General features: G+C 48.8%; 1 protein-coding gene across 2 annotated transcripts in view; it reads left to right on the forward strand.

Moving 5' to 3' along the window:
* The window catches only part of KCND3 (potassium voltage-gated channel subfamily D member 3), a gene marked incomplete at its 5' end in the record, with an annotated part of 105,513 nt that overhangs the window by 55,726 nt on the left and 28,094 nt on the right, over positions 1-21,693 (forward strand). The window lies entirely within an intron of this gene.

The raw sequence follows: 21,693 nt of genomic DNA on the forward strand, positions 1-21,693 counted from the left end.
CTGGAGGTGTATTGCCATATGTTTGGTGTATACTTAATTAACACAGTGCAGCTGCACTGCTTCCATCTGTATTATAGATCACACTCCTGTTACACATCCAGCCAGGAGTCCCACGGTTCATATTTATTAAAATAATTGCCCCAAGGTTGAGGTGGTTGGAAATACTCGGTGGAGCAGCCCAGCCTTGCTTTGCAGAAGGAAAATTATCCAGCCAGGGAGCCAAAGGAGTGGGATGAGGAACTTCAGGGGCTGCCACGTGCAGGCAGAGCTCAGCCCTGCAGACAGAGGTTAAAACAGAGCCTGCTGAGCATTTCTGCCAGGGACTGCTTCTCCAGCTCTGAAGTTTATTGAAGTGTGGCTTGCTGGTATATTCATATTCACCATCAGATTCAGGGCTTTTTTTAGCTCCCTGCAATCTTTTTTCTCTAGGCATCGGAAATGTAATTTTAAAATTCGATTTGTGTAACGCACGCCTTGGTCTGGAGTGTCTGTTCTGAGGCACCTGTGCTCAAAACTCATCTGCCTGGGAAAATCATTACAGGTGTAGGAGCTGAGTAAAGGTGCAAACTGCACATATGGATTTCAGTCAAGTTTCACTGCCAGGATCTCTTTTCCTGCTGTACAAAACCAACTTGCAGAAAAACAACCAAAAATACACCAAGGCACAAGAACAGAGTAGAGAACACAAGTACACAAACTGAGTGTGGCCTAATGGCAATGTTTAGACCCAAGACCTAATTACAATCTCTCAGGAGACAAATAGAAGGGCCCAGAGGTGTGGGCTGGGTTTGAGGAGAGGACATTTGGCTTTTTATGTGAATGTTCTCATCTTGTCCAGCCCTGCACTGAGGAAGGGATCTGACTAATTAAAGCCCAAAACTGTGCAATTATAGACAGCCACACATGGCTGAGAAATGATCACATTCCCTTTTCTTATCCATTCACAGAGAGATCAATGCTTTGTGCAGAGCTTGTTCAGCCCTGCAGGCAAGAAGTGAAGATTTCAGTGGCCTGGAGAGCACAAAGGGCAGGCTTAGGGTTAGGGGTTAGGGTTAGGGGTTAGGGTTATGGTTAGGGTTGGGGTTGGGGTTGGGGTTAGGGTTTAGGGTCAGTGTTGGTGTTAGGTTTAGGATTAGGTTTAGGGTCAGGGTTGTTCGAAAACAACAGTGAGCACAGCAACGGGTTTATCAAACATTAAATGGAAATTCCAGGGAAGTAGGCAATAGAAGGAACATGGCAAATTTGGCTTGAGAAGTTAAATGCAGCTGCATTGATGCATCCAGCAGCCACAGCTCTGAGCCTGCTTTGTGCATTTGAGCTTTACAAAAATCTCCAAATCCTCAGGAGCAGGCTTAAGGGACTTGATCCATGTGTCAAATCCTAAACTGAAGCAACATCCTGATAGGGCTCAGTTATCCTGAACAGCACAGAAGGCGGTTACTGTCACCCCAGAGGGGAAAGCAGATTTCGAAGGGATCATTTTAATTTATTTTCTCTTGTTTGCATTCCCTTCTCTGCTCTGTGCAATGACATCAGACACAGCAGCATCAGAAGCACCACAATTTTTGGGCACAGGAGTGGTTGGTGCTCTCTGGGCCACCCAAGGAACTTCAGCCACCCCAAGCTGTGCCAGCAGGAGCTTCTCCTTGAGACCAGAGAGTTTCTGGGCTCCTGGCACAGCCCCTTGGTCCTCTGAAGCAGCTCTTGGAGCTTTGGGGTGGATTTTTTGTGGTTTTATCTTTGTTTTTATGTAATTCGGTGCATGTCAGCAGCAGAGCAGTGGAAACAACAAACCTGGTGTGCCAGAGGAACTCAAGGAATTCAAAGTGCAAAGGAAACCCCCCTTTGGTCTCCTCTCAGGTGTCCCACAAACAGAGCAGACTGGTTCACACTTGGTGTTCCCTCCTCAAGTCACCATTTCAATTAATTTTCAGTCTTTAACCACCCTAGTGCTTGTACCTGTGCACTGGCAGGAGAAGTAGAATCACATCCCACAGCAGCAAATATAGTTTTGTAGATGAATCTGATCCTTTCCAAGCTCTCAGCAGAGGGACACACATTTTCTTGCTGGGCAGTGGTTTGTTTTTATACCTGAATTCTCAGGCAGCTCAGAGCCACGGTAGGAAATTTCACGCTGCACAAAGCTGCTTATCAGCATCAAAAGAACCGAATTAGGATGGTTGGGAGAGGAAAAAAGGAAAAAAAAAAAAAAAAAAAGATTTTTTTTCACATAATGCTTAAGTTCCATTAAAGGAGCATAGGAGTGGGTTTGCTTTTCAGCTGCAGGAGAAACTGTTCCCCCTTTCCTGGCCTCTTTGAAGTGCACCCGAGCCTCAAGAGCTATGCAGGAATCACTGGGCTGTTTGTACACAAAGAACTGCCAGGGAAAGTTTATAGCAGCAATCAGCAGCTCCTGCAGGATCCTCGGCAGAGGAACATTAATAAACATTAAAGAGGAGCCTGAGCTCGGCATCTTTCTAATTAAGAGTGGGAGAGGCTGCAGATGAGGTCGGGCCCCAGATGGGGTTGAAGGGCAGTGTGAGCACCAGAGAATAAATTCAACGTAAAGGTCATCTATATGGATTAAATGATCTGAACAGTCAATTCCACAGCCATCTTCTGCAATTAATATTTAATTAAAAATAGAAACACTATAAAGTTTAGCTTTTAACTGGCAAAATTATTTCATGTCCCATAAAACCTTTAAATCCAAGAGCACGCATCCACCCTCTCCCCTGCACAGAGAGGCGGCTGTGGCTGTGAGACTCTGAGAAAGGGCATCCCAAGGGCAGCAGCCTCTGCACCTTTAAAACACTTGGAACCTGTTCCCAGTGACCAGAGACAGCATTTAACAGCTGAAGGGTTCCTTCCTTCTCATTCAACTGAGAATTAAATGCAATTCCTAATCAAATATTCATCCAAACACGTAATGAATTGAAAGGGCTGGATGAGCCCCTGCTCAGCAGCAGTTCCAGGTTCAGAGGAGCAGGGGATGGAGAAGAGGCCCTGGAGGGTGGCTCAGGTCAATCTGCTGATCTCACCTCTGTCCCAGGAGCTGCAAACACCCAGAGCCAGCAGCTCCTACAGAACCTGTGGTACCTTTTCACTTGGCACATCTCCCTGGGCCTCTCCTGAAAGTGCCTCCAGCACTTGTTTAGTGTGGTTTGAAATATTCTGTCTCCTCTGACTTTGCTGCCCCAGAACTAGGCCACCAGGAAGTCACCAGAGGGATGTTTGTTCTTCAGCACTCGAGTCCTTTGTAACCTACTTCTGAGTGTTTAACCTACAGCACCAGGAGGAAGCTGGAAAAGGAGGTTCAGGCTCATCATGTGAATTCTCACCTTCGGAGAACTCAAGGAAAAGCCACTTTGTTTCTATCAGTCCTTTCACTGGGCTGGAGTTGGAGGAATTTAGGTCTGGTTCCCAGCTCTGTCCCCCCTTTCCTGCTTGATTTTCCAAAGCCTCTCACTCTCCAAGCTGCAGTGCCCTGGAAGTGGAGATAATACTGCCTTGTTTTCATAGGAGCTGGAGATATTTTCTACAGTGCTATGAAAATAAGAAGTAATCCAGTTCAAAGACTTGTTTTTGCTTCCCTCAAAGTCAACCGTAAAATTCCCTCCACTTCAGTAGTGCAGGATCAATGGCTTCTCCTCTGAATGTTTGATAGATTCCTCCCTTTATCCTTGGGACTGGGGGTGCTGCTGTTTATTTTCCCTCATTACACAAGATCTGTGGTTGTTTCCAAGGGCACAGAGGTGTCAGTGAAAACTCCATGGGTCTGATTGCCTGGAGCTCTTTGCCTCCCTCCCTGTTTGAGTGGCAATCCCGGCAGCCCTGACCTTCCCCAGGCAGATTTTCTGGTTCACCCCCAGCTCTGCTCAAGGACACTTCTCAGAGGAGTCTTTGCCACTGTAGTGGTTATTCCCTGGCTTGGGAAAGCTGCTGTTAAACCTGTCAGGACCTGCAGCAGCAGCAGCCTGGGTAATCCTCTGTGGGAGGAGGCAGAACCCTCCGCATTCACAGAGCATCCATCCATCCCTCCATCCCTCCATCCATCCATCCATCCATCCATCCATCCCTCCATCCATCCCTCCATCCCTCCATCCATCCATCCATCCATCCATCCATCCATCCATCCATCCCTCCATCCATCCATCCATCCCTCCATCCATCCATCCGTGAGAGCAGTCAGGGAAAGGCAATCAGCTTTCCTGGGATTCTGATAAGGCAGCACAATTAATCCCTTCACTTCTTACCCAACCCCTGCTGCATGTATAAATTAAATTAGCAGCCACATATATATATATATATATATATATATATATACATACACACACAGGTATATGAAATACCCCCTGATTTGAGTGGCTCTTCTAACTTGGAGATAGGAGGTAAGATAGGAGGTAACTGCTGAAAATCTCAGGAAACAACACATCCTCTCTATCATTCCTCCTGTGACCCTGGGATGATTCCCGTGCAATCACATCCATGTTAAAAAACCCTTCTGGAGTATCTCATACTTCTGTTACTAATTCTGCTTTGCAAATAACTGCCTGGTGTTACTGTTGAAATATGTCAGAGCTGTTAAATGCTTGTATAAATAATAAATGGGAGGGCTTGTACTAGGACTGAGGTCTCTGCATCAAGACACAGACAGTGTTATGTTTTATTAATAACAATTTGAAAACCACAATGAAGTAGGAAAATGGCTCCTGTGGAAGGGTTTTAAAGCCCTGGCTCCCCAGCAGCAGAGCCCAGAGGGTTCTCTGCAGGATCTTTGTACCCTGAGCCCCTCCCTGGGGTCCTGTCCTTGGGAGAAGGGACAATCCCATCCCCAGGTGATGCCAACCCCTCTGCTGGGGCTCTGCCACCCTCACCGGGGCGTTGGCAACTCCTGACACTCCCGTCCCAACTCAATATTCCAGTTCTGCAGAGCTGAGCAAGGCTTCTGCCTCTGAAATCTCAATGATTCCATCGTAATCTCCAGGACAGCTGTAAGAACCATCCTCTGATTTCCACCCGTGGCTAATTGTGCTACAATTATGGGAAAAAAATATTGTGTGATGGAAGTGTGTGTGGTGGTTATTTCAGCAGAAATAGCCTCGTGCATTCCTAAAAAAGCGTTTCCCAGCCCCTCAGCTCACAATAGGCAGTGACAGACGGAGGCTGATTTACATAAATGACACAAGCACCAAGTTCTTTTCGAGTCAGCCAAAGATCCCAAAAGCGTTATGGGAAGTGCCCGGCCCAGGCTGTGAGTGCCACAACACGGATTCTGTGCCAGGCTCAGCATTCCTGCTCCTCAGCCCCCACAGGTGCCTCTGGAGCACAGCCCTGGGAGAACCGGGCTGGAAGAACAATCACATTCTTTAAAACAAGAGTGTGAGCACTCAGAACTCAGACCTGGGCAGCTTTCTGCCTTTTTGTGTTTTTGTGGTTTTGTTTTTTTTTTCATCTTCAGAATTCAAAGATCCCCTCCCATAGAACAGGTCTGCAGCAGAGCAGGTGAACAAGGAGATTCGGCAGCTCAGGAATGTTCTGGGGACTGTCCTGCCATCCTGCCCTGCACACACTGCCCTTCTGCCCCGGAGAGCATCCTCCCCTCTGCGGGCACTGTGCTGCAAAGCCACAGGGACAGAACTGAGCAAACTGAGGCTGCAGAGTGCTCCCAGGCAGGAACAGCACCCCCAGCATCCCCCAGCTATCCACCCTCAGCATCCCCCAGCTCACGGAATCCACCCTCAGCATCCCCCAGCTATCTACCCTCAGCATCCCCCAGCTCACAGCAATCCACCCTCAGCTTCCCCCAGCTCACAGCAATCCACTCCAGCTCACAGAAATCACCCTCAGCCTGCCCTGTACAGAAACCTGATTTACAGCAAGGGCAGGAGCCTGAGCGCTGCTCCAGACAGGGCCCCTCTTCCCTCTTTTTGTAAATCCAAACCCCGTCCTGTGGTGTGAAATAGTGACTGCCAGAACACTCATGAATATAAATGCACTTTGAAAATTGCCCAGCTGAAGGGCGACCCTCACTTATCTGCAGAGTTTGTTGTGTGTGAATAATCGCTGAAAGTCAAACTAGTCCATTACTTGCCCAGAGGACCTTACAGGAATCCACATCTGAAACTGCAGCGAACTGACACCTCAAGAATATTAAAGAACTCCCCAAACAACTCCTCCTGCCCCGGTGTAAACTGAAACATCATAGCAGCCTCCAGGGAACGGATTTTGTTGATATTTTACTTCGATTAAAAACCTGATCTTTGTTAAGCCACACCTAAAGTCGAAATAGCAGCGAGTCCGAAGGCAGAGAATGTTACACTGGCATGCACAAAGAGAAAGAGCAGGACAAACCCTGGCTGCACTCCCTGTTTGCAGCCCAGCCCAACAGACGGCTCGGCAGGAACGAGGGGATATTAAATTAAGCTAAGGTGAACCTTCTGGGGAAATTCAAGGGAATTTAATTGCAGACTATTTGCTTTTACCTATTTCCCCCTTTTTATTTGGCAAATGCCTACGAGCAAGCTCCGTGTTTAATGAGGAAGAAAGCACTGATGAAAAGATACACATTTTTTTTTAAACACCTTTAATCTGAATTCCTGCTGGTGCTGCACGTTTTCCCAACAGAATGCTTACAGGTGATGAGGTTACCCTGCCGTGTTTTACATGTTACACCCCAGACTGAATCAGATACAGGAGATAAATACATAGAGATAGATGGAGAGATAGATAGATAGATAGATAGATAGATAGATAGATAGATAGATAGATTATAGAGAGGGAGATACATAGATATAGATTTATTGATATATAGATGTATAGATTATAGATATATAGATACATATATATACACATATATATATTAGAGATATATATATTATAGAGACATAGATATATACATACATATATATATATACATATATATATATATACACACACACATATATACACATATATACATATAATGTGTGGACGAAAAGGCACAGATAAACACCAAACATCAAGCTCAGCAAGCAGAGCCCCAGCCCCTGTGCCATTTGAGAGTGCAGATGTTGGGAATGGTGTGCAGTGCTCACAGATTTACTGCAGGGCCAGGAGAGGGGCCTTGCCTCCAGTGGCATTGATCACTTGACATCCTTGCTCTGGCTCTAAATTTGTCCGGGTACACGGAGGTGTCACTTGCAGCAGGACTGGGAATAGAATCCAGGCTCTGTCCCTGACCCAGCTCTGCCAGGAGAGGAAGCTGTGCTCTGAGCAGGGAATTGCTGTCACCTTGAGTGGGGCTGGGGAGGAGCGGCCCCTCTGGGTGACAGAGTGTCCTGGGCAGGGGCTGCCACATCACTCTGGGGCTGGAGCCATTCCTCTGCAGCCTTCTGCTCCAAATCTAAACAGGAATTCACTGAAACCTTGGTGCAGAGTAAAAGTCACCCTCTCCTGACAGGAGCTGCCTGTGTGAGAAACACATCTCAGGGCTCTGTGCAAGCCATGAACAGCCAGGTAACCACAGCAGCTGATATCAGCACTGATAAATATAGACACTTCTTATATAAGAAGGGACGTTCAGGTCACTGGTTTTTTGGGAAGATGTTCTCATTGATTTCCAACAGGAAATTCTGATCTTAAATATTGCATAAAATGGCATTTTGATATTATTAATGCCACGCACTGGATAACACGAACGCTTAATCTGAGGGTAAATAACGATGATGGAAACAGTGACTGGACACTGGCAGTGCAAAGAGCAGAGGCCCTTAGACAAAGAGCAGGAGAGAACGGGGGGATCAGGACAGGATTGCTCCTCACTTTCAGGGGAGACAGGAGGAGAGAAGAGCTGCCCAAGGTCACACGGAGAGCCACGAGCCCCATCCCTCAGAGCCTCTCACTTCACACCTGCAGTGACACCCCCGGGGCTCCTGCGCCAAAAAATCTCCAGGCAGGAGGAAAGGGGAAGGAAGGGAAAGCTGCCTTTGGGCTAAAGCCGCTGCTAGAAATGACAAATGAAGGACAAACATGTGAAGTTTATCAACTAAATAAATCTTAAAATAAAAGGATTTGGGAGCACTGTCATGATCTCAGTGCTTACATCAAGCACAAGCTGTGCATATCTTCATATTACAGTTACTGCTAGGAAAACAAACTGGATTACCAGGGCTTAGTGCTAAAGCAGTCTGTTCCACCAGCAAGGCAAGGAACTTTGGCTCCTCTGGTATTACGGATGAGATTTAGACAGGACAGAGAAAAGACAAGGATCAGACTGTTTTCCTGTTCAAAGCATGACGATTATACCAAATAAATAAAATTTAAATCACTAAACTTTCCCAGCTCATACTCACAAATCCCAGCAAGGCTGGAGGTACCTGAGCTCTGTGAAGTCATCCCAGTTTTACCCTCATTTTCCTGACACAACATCAAAGCTGCCACTCTTATGAAGGCCAGGGGAGTAAGAGGTAAATTTTATCTCTGTTTTCAGGGGACAGAGTCACTAAGTGAGATAAAATTATTAAGCACAATGATAGGAATAAGGCTAATTTTACTGGCAAAACTCTGGTTCCATTAAAACCTAAACCCACCCATTCATTTTAACAGAAAATTATTTCATTTTGAAAATAAAAGCAGCAGGAAAACTTCCCTCCCAGCAGTGGCAGTTGGGCTGCACTGCCTGGGTTCCTGCAGCAGCCAAAAACGAGCACAGGGGATCATAAAAGTTGGGACAGATCCCAAAATCCAACCTTTTAGGGAAAAACAGCTGTAGCTGCACAAATGTTTGATCCAAGCCCCCTTATGGGATGATTTTATGGCCCCTTTTAGCCCAAACCCTTCTGGGATTGTGTCCTGAGCCTCAGCAGCTCCACATTGGGGAAGGACGTTCTCTGTTCTCTTGCCTGTCAATTCCTCACCATGAGGCAAAGGTGAATCCCCTAAGAGCTGCTCAAATGGGAGATATTTTTAGAAAGCATTTTTGATCTAGCCCTGGATAAAAGAGGGTTTAGACTTGCAGGGGCTTAACTGCCCCCGGGACACAAAAGGCACAAAATGTGCCGAAATCAGAGGAAATCCGAGCAGCTTAAAGCCCTGATTGTCCTAAAGCAGGAGGAGTGAGAAATGGGGATTGTTTTCCATCTATTCTCATTTGTCTCTTCTCCCAGGTAAAGGAGCCACAGGACGGGGGGAAGCAGCCTCAGGTTTTGCCAGGGGAGGCTCAGGTTGGATATGGGGAGAAATCCCTTCACGGGAAGGGTTGGCACAGGCACGGGGTGAGGTCCCCATCCCTGGCAGGTTTAACTGTGCTGTGGAGGTGGCCCTGGAGGTTCAGGGGTTATGCTGAACACTGTGGGGCTGCCTGAGGGCTGGGCTGGGTCACCCTACAGATCTTTGCAACAACAACAATTCCATGTTCAGGTCCTGTAATAAAACCCCCAAAGATCCCACAAATCTCTGGCACTCAGCTCTCCCTGCCCTGATCCCCTGGCCAGCCTGGGAGGGGACAGTTTGTGCCTGGGGTCAGTCTGTGGGGTCACAGAGCTGTCACAAACCTGCAGGAGAGGGACAGGAGCCCCTGTACCACCAGCACAGAGATCCCTGCATGTCTCCAGGTGGGGACAGTGCCCGGCTCCTGCAGGACACTCCCAGGCTCCTCCATCTGCCATCCCTCCATCCCCACAGCACAGGCAAGGAGGAAAAGCCTGCTGAGGCCTGGGCTCTTTGTTCCAGGGGGTTATTTTTTGCTTTTTGGGTTTTGTTGGCTTTTTTATCCCAAAATCACCTTGGGAAACGAGGCTGCTGCACACCAGTGCCACAGATAAATTCCAGTGAAGTGTCTGTGGTGGTTGTACCTGCAGGGAGGACGGGGAGTCAGTGATTGCAGAGAATGAATTCACAGGCAGATGTTTTATGGAGGATGGAGCCATCCCCAGCATCCCCAGGGTGAGATCTGCAGGAAAACTCAACTTCCCGAGGTGCAGGAACAGCCACAGGAAGGAAAGGACATCTCATGAATGCTCGGCTGCCTCCTGGGAGAGCTGAGGGAAAATAAAGGCTGAGGAGGGAAAGGGGAGATTCTTCATGGCAGACAGGGGAATGAAGTAACACATGATGGTTTAAATCTCAGATTGTGCGAGTAATGATGAAAAATCTTCTAGGACAGGAAGGGAATTAGAAAATAAAACCTGCTGACGGGGAAGCTGTGAATTTCCCAACTGTACAAGCCGTGATGGGAAGGGCCAGGCAGGGGATTTAGGACTAGACAAAAGATTTACCGGTGGAAGCTGCAAAATGGTAATTTCACTGTGTAGTCATGGCACCAGAAAACAAACCAGACAACTAAGAGATTCGTTTTCTTATGAAATACTTATGAATGTGCATAAAAATCTGGCTGCTTGAATGCAAAAAACACCAAGGAAAGGGCCTGAGGTACCCAGAGAGACAAGAGGCATCACTCAGCTGGTCCCGAGGTGCAGATCTCCAGTGATTTATTCTCATAATCTGCTCCTGTTCATGCAATTCTCACACACACTTAGAGAAACAAAGCGGGGCTTGATTTTGGTGATTGTCCCTCTGTGTACTAATTATTTTTATTAGCAAGTTAATTTCCAGCACAAGCTGTCTGCCTTCCCATCTGGGGGGAACACGATGGTGGAGCCAAAAGTTCAACACCAACTTTGGGAGTGTCACCTGGGGAGAGGAACGTGGGGCACCTTGTGTGACCCTGCAGTGAGCAGGAGCACACAGGGAGAAGACAGGGAGGACACAGGGAACAGACAGGGGGGACAAGAGACACCCCCTGTGACACAGAGAGCACACAGGGAGAACACAAGGAGCACACAGGGACACCCTCTGAGACACAGGGACACCCCCTGGCACACAGCTGTGGCTGCCCCTGGATCCCTGGCATGTCCCAGGCCAGGCTGGACACTGGAGCCCCCTGGGACAGTGGGAGGTGTCCCTGCCATGGCAGGGGTGGCACTGGATGGGATTTAAGGTCCATTCCCACCTAAACCATTCCATGATTCCCTGAAATCTTGGAAGTACAATGCGCCCATTCCTCATTTCCCCCAGTTCTGCCTTGCCTGGAGAACAGGCTCAGCCCTTTGCACACCAATCCTCCCTCCCTGTGCCCTGTGCACACCATCCCTCCCTCCCTGTGCACACCATCTCTCCTTCCCTGTGCACACCATCCCTCCCTGTGCACACCATCCCTCCCTCCCTGTGCACACCAACCCTCCCCTCTCTGTCCTGGGCACACCATCCCTCCCTGCCCAGCCCTCACAGAGCTCTAAAAGAAGACCCAGAACCCCGAGCTGCTGCCCCAGCCCCCCTTGGCAACATCTGCAATATTACTTGGGATTTTACTGAAGGGCAGTGAAGCCAACTCCTCCCAAATGTTGGTGATCTCAGTAATACCCTGGACACACAGAGCCAGCCCAGGAGGAGCAGCCCCGTGTTTGAGTTTCTGCATTGACATTTGGCCCATTATTAACGGGATTTGTCCCTTTACATTTCCAGTCTGCACTCAGAGTTTCTGCAGAGCTTAACTGCAGCATGAGCACCTGGGTGAGCCCCTCCTGTCACTGGAATATGGCTTTTATTTGCAATGCAGAGCCAAGTCAATGCTCACTTCCTCCTATCCGTTACCATCTGATGACAAATGTCACATTATTGGAATCACTCTCCCCTGGAAGGGACAGGAGTAAATATTCAGGGAACATGAAGACCTTGGATCGCATTTTACACCTCAGGAAGGGGAAACTTTCATCAGCTCTGTCCCAAAGTAACTGGAATTTTCTTGGCACTGGAATGCAGTGAGTTTCCAATGTCAGTGCTCAGAGAAATCCTGGGCAGGGACCTGGTCAGGGACAGAGGGACAAAGGTTTTGTTCCTCTCTGATCAACCCTGCAGAAATTTGACAAAAGATCCAGGCATTATGTGGCTTTTCTCTGCACAATGATTGCATTTCCTGTCTTTCTAGATATTTCTATTCTATATTTCAGCTTCCAGTGCACCTCCTGTCCTGCCCAGGGACACCTGGGACATGGAATTCTCTGGTACAAATTCTCCACTACAACTCACTCCCTTTTCTCCCAGTCACCCCTTCAACTTCTTTGAAACTGATTCCGAGTTCAACTTTCCCAGAGCCTGAAGCTTTCAAAAAGCCAATTCTTAAAAAGCTAATTAGTTCCCTATAGGCTTTTTCTTTTCTTTTTTTTTTTTCCTTTTTTTTTTTTTTTTGACTCAGTAAATATTTCAGAGATTGCTTTTTGTATAATCAGTGTTAGCAACTCATTAAAATGCACAGTATGTGGATCGTTTGGAATGTGACATGGCTCAGCATGGACACTCAAGCTGCTTAAAAAGACAGAAAAGAAAAAGATGAGGATAAAATGAAAGCCAAAACCCAGCATTTCCTCTAAGCTGACACCACAGTTAAGGATTTAAGACAGGGCAGGGAGCCTCCAGCCCTGCTGTTAGGAGAAAAGTCTAATTGCTCAATGCACTGCCTGCCCTCTCCAGCCTGTATGTTCTCCAAAAAGATTCCTTTCACAGAGGGTTAGGATAAAAAAAAAAAAAAAAAAAAAAAAAAAAAAAAAAAATATTCTCTGAGCAGGTAATTGTGGAAGGTTTTCACTCTGAGTAATATGAGGATTCTTCTTGAATTAATAATGAATGAAGTAATTTAAAAGGCCTTTAGTGTGTGCAGCCAGAAATAAATAATGCCTTAATCTGGGACATTTTATTTTCCATTAAAACAAACACTTTTTAAAAACTGGGCATTACTGAGCAGCACTCAGTTCCTCTCATGCCTGAATCAGCTGGACAATAACACTCAGGATTCTTCCCTCATGTTTCAAGCATGTTCTTGGTGGCTGTGGAGAACAGGGAGGTTGGGAGAGGTTGGGAGTGCTACTTTGGGTCCCAAGGGGAAATTCCAGTGGAGGGAATGCCAAAAGCTGCAAATAAACCCAGAATGAGCCCTCTGTGAACGGGGGTAAACCAGATAAAATAACCCCAAACCAACCCCTCTGTGAACGGGGGTAAAACAGAGAAATAAACCCCAAACCAACCCCTCTGTGAACTGGGGTAAAACAGAGAAATAAACCCCAAACCAGCCCCTCTGTGAAGTGGGGTAAAATATAAATAAACCCAAAATCAGCTCCTCTGTGAACTGGGGAAAAAAACAAAGAAAGAAACCCAAAGATCAGCCTCTGGGTGACCTGGGGTAAAACCTGAACTAACCCCAAAGCAGCCCCCGGTGCCCCAGCCCAGCCCAGCTGACCACAGGCAGAGAGAGGAGCCCGGGCTGCGCCTGCCCTGAACCCCCAAGGGCTGAATCCCATAAATGGATCTGAGTCCTGGCATCCCCATCAGAATTTAAATTCAATTAAATGTTGACCAAGAAGAATCTGCTGCCGGATTCAGGGTGAAAAGCTCCAATTACCAAGGAAACAGGACTTCTTGGAAATGATATCACACCCTCAGCCTTCCTGGGGAAAAGCCCACAGTGTGGGGAGGGTGGGCTTTGGTCAGCACTGAAACAGTCAGAGATTTTTGTTCATGTATGACAATAAGTCCCCACTGTTAGGATAAAGCAGGGAGGTTTTTCTGCAGGGGATGGTGGTGAGGTGAGGGGCTGAGTCCCCTGTGAACATTTCTGCATTGTTGGAGGATGCCCATGGATTCCCCTCTGGCTGCGCAGAGACCCCCAGGTGCCCACACTGAGCACGGGGCAAGGAAGGACCTGCCCAACCAAAAATGCAGCTCAATTCAGCAGGCTGAAAAAAAAAAAAAAAAAACCAAACAAAAAAGCCCTGAGAGCTTTTCCTGATACATCTATCGCTGCTGAAACTGAGATCTGAGGATCAAAATCTTAGATGACATGAAGCGAAAAATCCCTGAGATTACTTTTTGCCAGATCTATCAGCTTTGCAAGAACTAAAGGGAATAGAAAAGCTGAATTTATAAACATCAGGAATAACCTCCACACTTAACTGCCTTTTAAGACTGGAGGTATTTTCTCCGAGGTGAAATTCAGCTTTTCTTTATTGGTTCTACATTGAAGTAAATTCCACTTTTTCTCTGAATAACTGTTAGATCAACAGTTTAGAATTTCCTTTTTTTCCCCCCATTTAACAAGTTTCATGGAAAAAAACTGAGCTATCATGAAAAAAAGGGCAACATCTGTTTTCCTTCAGTGAGACAGGTATGACACAGTAACCTGCAATTTGTGATGAGCAGCAAATTGCCCTGCAAACACTCCTGGGTTGTGCAGGGAGGGGACATTGGGGATATTGCAGCTATCAGTCCCCACTCCGTGCCTGTGGCTGAGGGAAGGTGGGAACACCCAGCCCCGAGTGAGGGGGAGCCCCCAGGGCACCTCTGACCCCTCTGGAAATGCAGCAATTCCCACCCAGAGCAGGGGAACTGCAGCAGAGGGAGGGCAGAGCATGGACTGGGGTGTCCAAAGGCAGAGAACCAATATCACCATCACCTGGGACCTTCCAAAAGTTCTTTGGAATCTGCACATCACCTTCCTCACCATTACCATCCTCATCCTCACCATCCTCATCATTCTCACCATCCTCACCATCCTCATCCTCACCATCTCTATCCTCACCATCCTCATCATTCTCACAATCCTCACCATCCCCATCCTCACCATCTCTATCCTCACCATCCTCATCATTCTCACCATCCTCACCATCCCCATCCTCACCATCTCTATCCTCACCCACCATCCTCACCATCCCCAGGAGCCAGGGACAGGCTGTGAGCCAGAGTTGAGACCGTGAGCTGCACTGGGAGCACTGGGGGAACTGGGACAGGCTCCCACCTGCTCTGGGTAATTCTGTGAGCTCCAGCAAGGCCAGGATGCAGCAGCTGCCACGGGTTTGGACAGGATGGGGAGCAGAGAAAGCCCTAAGAGAACTTCAGCTTTGTGCAGAGACATCCAAACCCCAGCACTTGAGCCAGGGATGACAGAGACAGTGTGGACAGGGGGATTGGGGCAGTGAGGACAGGGGGATTGGGGCAGTGTGGACAGGGGGACTGGGGCAGGGGGATTGGGGCAGGGGGATTGGGGCAGTGAGGACAGGGGGATTGGGGCAGTGAGGACAGGGGGATTGGGGCAGGGGGATTGGGGCAGTGTGGACAGAGGGATTGGGGCAGGGGGATTGGGGCAGTGAGGGCAGGGGGATTGGGGCAGGGGGATTGGGGCAGTGTGGACTGAGGGATTGGGGCAGGGGGATTGGGGCAGTGAGGGCAGGGGGATTGGGACAGGGGGACTGGGGCAGCGTGGACAGGGGGATTGGGGCAGGGATCAATTCAGGATGGCCAGGGAGGCTCCTCTCAGCCCTCCCATGACTGAAGAACAGGATAAAGTGTCGCAAGAGGGCATGCAAAGAAGGACACTCACCCGTCAGGTTGAGAGTGAGAAAAAGAAGAACTTTATTTTTAGATTCAGGGTTTAAATAGAGTTTGGACTTTGACCAGCGATTGGGGGAATGAGGTTGACCCCTCAGACCCCACTGGTCAAACCAGCAGTCCATCAGTTTGTCCTTCCCCCTGGAAGGAATGTATTTAGAAAATATCATTCTTTGGTTTTGTTACAAGCGTGAGAAAACTCCAGTAGAAATGAGAAACAATCAGAAGGCTGAAAAATCAGGGCGACAATAAAGTTACTTTGTCCCCATGAAGAACCACCCAGGCCAGGCTGCAGGACTTTTGGGATCACCCCCATGGAGAGCCCAGCTCCAGCAGCACAGGGCACAGGTCCTGGCAGGGAGCAGCATCCTCACACTCCCACTGTAATCCCTCCTGCAAAGGTCTCTGATGATATTTCCTCCCCTGCTCCGTTTAATGAATGGTAATAGGGAACTCTTGATTAGAAGCCTTTCATCATTTTAGGACTAGGGGCTTTAGCTTTCTGACCTACTTTTCTTGCCAATGAAATTCTATTTTTAGCTTCAACTCAAGGTCTGAATGTTACCCAAATTCAGACCATCTGTTTTAGCTGCCTACGGTCTGAGGAGTTGATCCAAGCCAGGAGGAATAAATGGAACCAGTGTGTTAGAATATTAAATATTCTCCACCCTTTGCATATTAAATAACCTACTTAGTTTATTCCTGAGTGCACACAAATATCCTCATTCCCTGGGGCAGGGCCTGGGGTTGTTGTAAGGAATGTTCCTGCCACCAGTTGCTCTCAGGTCACCTTTTCTGTAGCTGGAGGAATGAGCAGCCTGCAACTGACTCCAAATTCAGTTTATCCCTTGATTTGGCTTTGGGGAGGGTTGGTACAGGCCACCCTGGGAAATCCATCAGGGAATAACCCTCCTCTCTTCCTAATTCTCCCCACCACTGAAATAACAGAAGGTGCTTCTCCTCAGAGAAGGACAATTCCAAACACGCTTCTGTCCCTTTATCACACAAAACTCAGTGAGAAATATGAATTTATAAACCAAAACTATATCAAAAAGGCAACTTTACCTGGAAAATCCCCACTAAGCAACTGCTGGCCACAGCTTTACTAAAAATCAAAGTGAATCCAAGAGCTGAAGATAAGCTGCTGCTGCTGCTGGAGCTGATAGGCATCTCCAGCCCTCGTCCTCACGGCTTGGCTGAGGGCTGGAATTGCAGCAGAATTTCTGGAGCATCCATGAAAACATTACCAAATGAATGATGCCAGGGAAAAAGAAAACAGTAGTGTGAAACCATGCCAGATCTCGCAGTTGAATACCCAGCTGGGGAAGTGCCCGGCTCCAAACAAGGCAGAAAATAAGTATATTCAATGTAAAAGAATCCTAGCATGAAATAGGCTCTGTACTTCCCCGGCCACGGCTGATTTACTGCTCAAGGCTGGCATTTGACAGCCTGTTTGCAGATTCTCCTGCTTCAAAGCCAGCGTGGCTCTGTTTACAGCTCAGCCTGGCAGGAGCCACCAGGAGCCCCCAGCCCAAACCAGTCCGGGCTCCTGGGATTCCCCAAAACACCCCCGGGGACACTCAGGGTGGAGGGGAGGGGGCTCTGAGCAGCCTGGGGCAGCTGGGAATGTCCCTGCTGGCTGCAGGAGTGGGATAAACGGATTTTAGAAGGTCCCTCCATTGCCTGGGTGGGTGGCAGAGCAGCTCGGGGGAGCTCTGGGGGCTCATCCCAGAGGGGTGGGTGAGGAATGATGAATCCAACCCCAACCCAAAGATCCAAGAGCCGTTTGCACAGTGTGAATTCCCTGCTCTCGCCGTGTGCAGAGCCCAGGGAGGGATGAGCAATGGTTGCTTTTGTTCCCGTTGGATCATTGGAAGTGACACAATCATTATTTCACTGGGGCTCAGAGCAGCATTAGCAGGATCACCCCGGGCTTGCACCTCTGAGATGAAGGGACAGGAGCTGCAATATTCACAGTCTGGCAATGCCCCTGGAGCCTTTAGCTGAATTTTAGCCATTTTCCTCTCCTTTGTGGGAGCCATGACACTGCCGAGGGAATTGCTTGGGGTGTAAAAAAGGATCTCCTGCACCTGGAGAGCTACATGCTAATTCCATGCTTTATTCCAGCTCTTTCACGCAAAAAGCCTTTCAAAATCACGGTGCATTGTACAGAACATAATGATATTATTCTGTGCTATTGTCCTAAAGGCAGACGCTCGCAGCCTGGAGCAAAATCCTCTTTTGCCTCTTCTGTGCTGGGCTAAAGGTTACGGAGATAAAGCAGCTCCCCAGGAGCTGTTAGTGCTGCGTGAGGCAGAAATACTGAGCTGGGGAGAGCATTGCTTCTGTCCCAGCTCCAGGAGATGTTTCACTTTCCCTGGGAGTGAAACCACACGGCTTTGGGCAGCCAATGTCCCCTGGGCACTTCAGCTTGTGAGAGGAAAAGCAGAGCCTGCCCGTGGGGTGAGTGAGCACCTTCCCCTGGTCCCTGTGCTGGCCCTGGGACCTCCCCCAGCCCCCGGGGACACCTGGGCTCTGTGGGGGCTCTGCCCAAGGACAGCTCTGCAGGAGGAGGAAGGTGCTGTCCCCCCACTCTGCTCCTGGGGACCCCAGGGCTGCTGCAGGGAGTGCAGAGGAGGCCCCTGGAGCTGATCACCCAGCCCATGGCAGAGCTGGGGCTGCTCACCTGGAGGAGAGGAGGCTCCAGGGAGAGCTCAGAGCCCCTTCCAGGGCCTAAAGGAACCCATGGAGTCCACAGCCCTGTGCTACAAGGATTAGACATGGCAATTTGCAGCTCCACGCTGCAATAAATGGCAATTTATAACCAGCAGCCCCTCTCCGGCTCTGTGCCTCATCCAGGGTGAAAAGTTGACACAACAAAAAGGCTGCAGGAGAGGAGCACCCTCTGCAGAGCTGTGTCACTGTCACTGTCACCTCCCTCCCGGGCTCCCTGGGTAGGATGTCCAGCTGTTCCAGGGCTGTGGGGCTGCAGGGAATGCAGGATCAGGCTCTGAGGGGCTGTTTGTACACTGAGTCACTGGATGAGCTCTTGGGCACTTTATTTATTGCTGTCTCCAGCTGGGGAGCTGAGCAGTGCCCAGACACCTCTGTGCTAAGCCAGGGCTCAGGAGCAGCGACCTCCATCTGATAACACTTCTCTGCTGGCAGGGACAGCAACAACAGCACATTATGTTGTCAGGACTAATAGCTGCTAATTAGGGTGAGTGACACACGACCCCTTTTCAAGCCAAAGAAAACAGAAGTCACACGAGAAATAAAAATAAAAAAAATATTTTAAAAATCCAAAACAAACAAACAAAAACAAAACAAAACAAAACAAAACAAAACAAAAAAAAAACCCAAACACACACACACAGAAAAAAAAAAAAAAAACAACCCACCCTTGACGTTCTGCATGCAGTGTTTTCCAGTCTAAAGAGTGATCACTTAAAAGTCATTTTCGGATTTTTTTTTTCCCCTGGTTTGCCTGTTTAGGGATTCACTTGAAGTTTATGTTGTGTGTGCAGTGAATCAGGCTCAGAGTGTTCCTGTGGTAGGAAATGGAACTGAGGGGACAGCAGGAGTGGGGAGGGGGACAAGGCACAGCTGTGCCCTTGGAAACACAGCACAGAGCAGTGGGGAGGCTCTGGGACTCCTGCAGGGCAGGGAGCACTGAGGGATGTGGCTCCAGGGCAGGGAGCACTGAGGGGATGTGGCTCCAGGGCAGCTCCCCTGGCACACCTTCCCCAGCCGAGGGCACCCACCTGGCACAGCCAGGAGCAGAGCCAGGAGCTCTGGAATGTTCCAGCTTGGAAGGACCTTAAACCTCATCTCACTCCTCCCCTGCTGGGGCAGGGACACCTTCCACCAGGTGAACCTTCCACTGAATTCACCAGGTGAAAATGGGTTCAGCCTGTTGTGATCCAAGTGGATTCCTGGCAAAATAACCCGGGAATGCTTTTCCCTGCGGGCTGCCCTGGCCTGTGCAGGTGAAGGAGCTGCAGCCACGTCAGGCTGGGGCACCCCAGATCCCTCCACTGAGAATCTGCATTACCAGAGTTTCAGTGCTCAGCACGAGGGGTCAGTGCCCTGCAGGACCCCCCAGGCAGGCACAGAGAGAGAGAGGAATTCATTCACCTCCTCAGTGGGGAGCCCAGGGACAGAAAGTTGCAATGATTTGTTGCAGGTCACATTAAATCCTCTGGAACTCGCAGCCTCCTGTTGTGTTTGTGCAGCTCAAACTCCCCCTTAGACCCTCTGAAAGTTAATCATTACCCAGCTCCTCTATCTTCTCCCTGCTCTAATGAGATTATTGATGAATTGCTTTAAATGCACTTTCTGGAGAAGTTTTTTAGATGACATGTTGCCTTTTACTGAACAAATTAATGAGAAAGTTGAGTTCTCTCATTCCAGGGTGGGGAAAAGAAGTTTTGGGTTTGAAATGCCTAATTAGTGCTAACTGCAATCCAATAGCTGAGCTGATTTGGTGCTGTACCTGATATAAATATGCCATGGTGCCATTAGTAGCATCAGGACAGAAATAGGCTCTCCAGCAATGAATATTGCAGGAGCTGTGGATGTCAATAGAGCAGCAGAACAATTGCAGATCAGAGGCTCAATCCAGCCCTGTCAAAGTCACAGGGAGGGCCCTCAGTCAGGGCAGGGGGATGGACATGGAGTTCTGGCGGGGTTTGCCTCTGACAAACAAATCTGGGATATCCCCAAACCTCAGGGCTGGCATTTCCAGTCACAGCTCAGCCCAGAGAGGCCAGAGATGTTCCCCAGTGCCCAAGGCCACAGATCCTCAGAGGGAGGAACCCAGGAGAATCCTCCAGGAGAGCTGCAGTGGCCCAAGATCAGTCACCACTGCTGGGTCCTGTCCCCGTCCTGTCCCTGTCCCCGTCCTGTCCCTGTCCCCGTCCTGTCCCTGTCCCTGTCCCTGTCCTGTCCCATCCCTGTCCCTGTCCCATCCCTGTCCCATCCCTGTCCCTGCCCTGTCCCTGTCCCTGTCCCTGTCCCTGTCCCATCCCTGTCCCTGTCCCATCCCTGTCCCATCCCTGTCCCTGCCCTGTCCCTGTCCCTGTCCCTGTCCCTGTCCCTGTCCCATCCCTGTCCCATCCCTGTCCCTGCCCTGTCCCTGTCCCTGTCCCTGTCCCTGTCCCATCCTGTCCCTGTCCCATCCCTGTCCCATCCCTGTCCCACCCTGGTCCCTGTCCCATCCCTGTCCCTGTCCCACCCTGGTCCCTGTCCCTCCAGCTCCAGCCTCTGCAGAGCTCCTCACTGCAGCTTCTCCCACAAGAGCCTGGCAAACGAACTTCTCCATCTCCCCACAAAACCCTTCAGCTCCAAGGGTTTGATCTTTCCTGAGGGTGTTTTAAAGCTCCTCCTCTGAAGTCCCAAGTAATGAGGTAACTCTCTGTCAGTGTGTAAGAACAAAACTCCCCGAGACAGACTGTGAGCCAGACACTTATTATTATACTCTCCACAAATGCACAGAAGGGCTTTTTCTCCATGCTCCAGGTCACTGAGATCATGTTTGAGGCATATGATTAATTTTCAGCCTTATTGTGTTAAGGGCCAGCAGGAGAAAAGTGAGAATTTTTTTTTTAGACCAGTGTTAAATGAGGTAGAAGAACTTGTCACTTAGCAAGAGCTTTGAAATGATCTTTGCATAAAGCAGCAGCTAAAAAGTTAATAGACATGAAGAGCAAGCTATTGATTGGAGATATTCTGGGTTTTGATGTGGGGAAAGAAGGAGGATTCTGCTGGGGATAAATAAGCCTTGGCTAATGGTTCCTGAAGCATTTAACATGCAAGGAGTCCTGCCCTTATTCAGCTCCTCAAACCAACATGTTCTTGCTTGGGGACGGGAAGTTTAGCTGATAAAAAAGGTGGTTTGAAATGTTTGTTTTTCCTCTTGATGTTAGTTTTTCTTAGCTCAACTCTATTCCCCTCAAAGCCCTTTGTTGGTCACAGACTGACACCAAATGTAAAAACAAAGCCTCAGTTGTGATAAATCGTTTCTCTTTTCAACATTTGCTGCACCGGGCAGCAGAACATCTCAGAGACAAGCACAGAAACCCCTAACACCATCTGATAGCAACCAGAGGCTTCTATAGATTTCAATTTTCAGATTTTCTCCAGAGCAGAGGGGCTCCAGCCCTCAGAGCATCTCCACGGCCTCCCCTGCACTTCCCCCAGCAGCTCCACACTCAGCTCATGCAACACAAATTACAGCAGAAGATTGTTGGGCCCAACCCAATCAGAGCTTTGTATGAA

Source organism: Zosterops lateralis (assembly GCF_965231275.1).
Source record: "Zosterops lateralis genome assembly, chromosome: 26".
NCBI lineage: Eukaryota > Metazoa > Chordata > Aves > Passeriformes > Zosteropidae > Zosterops > Zosterops lateralis.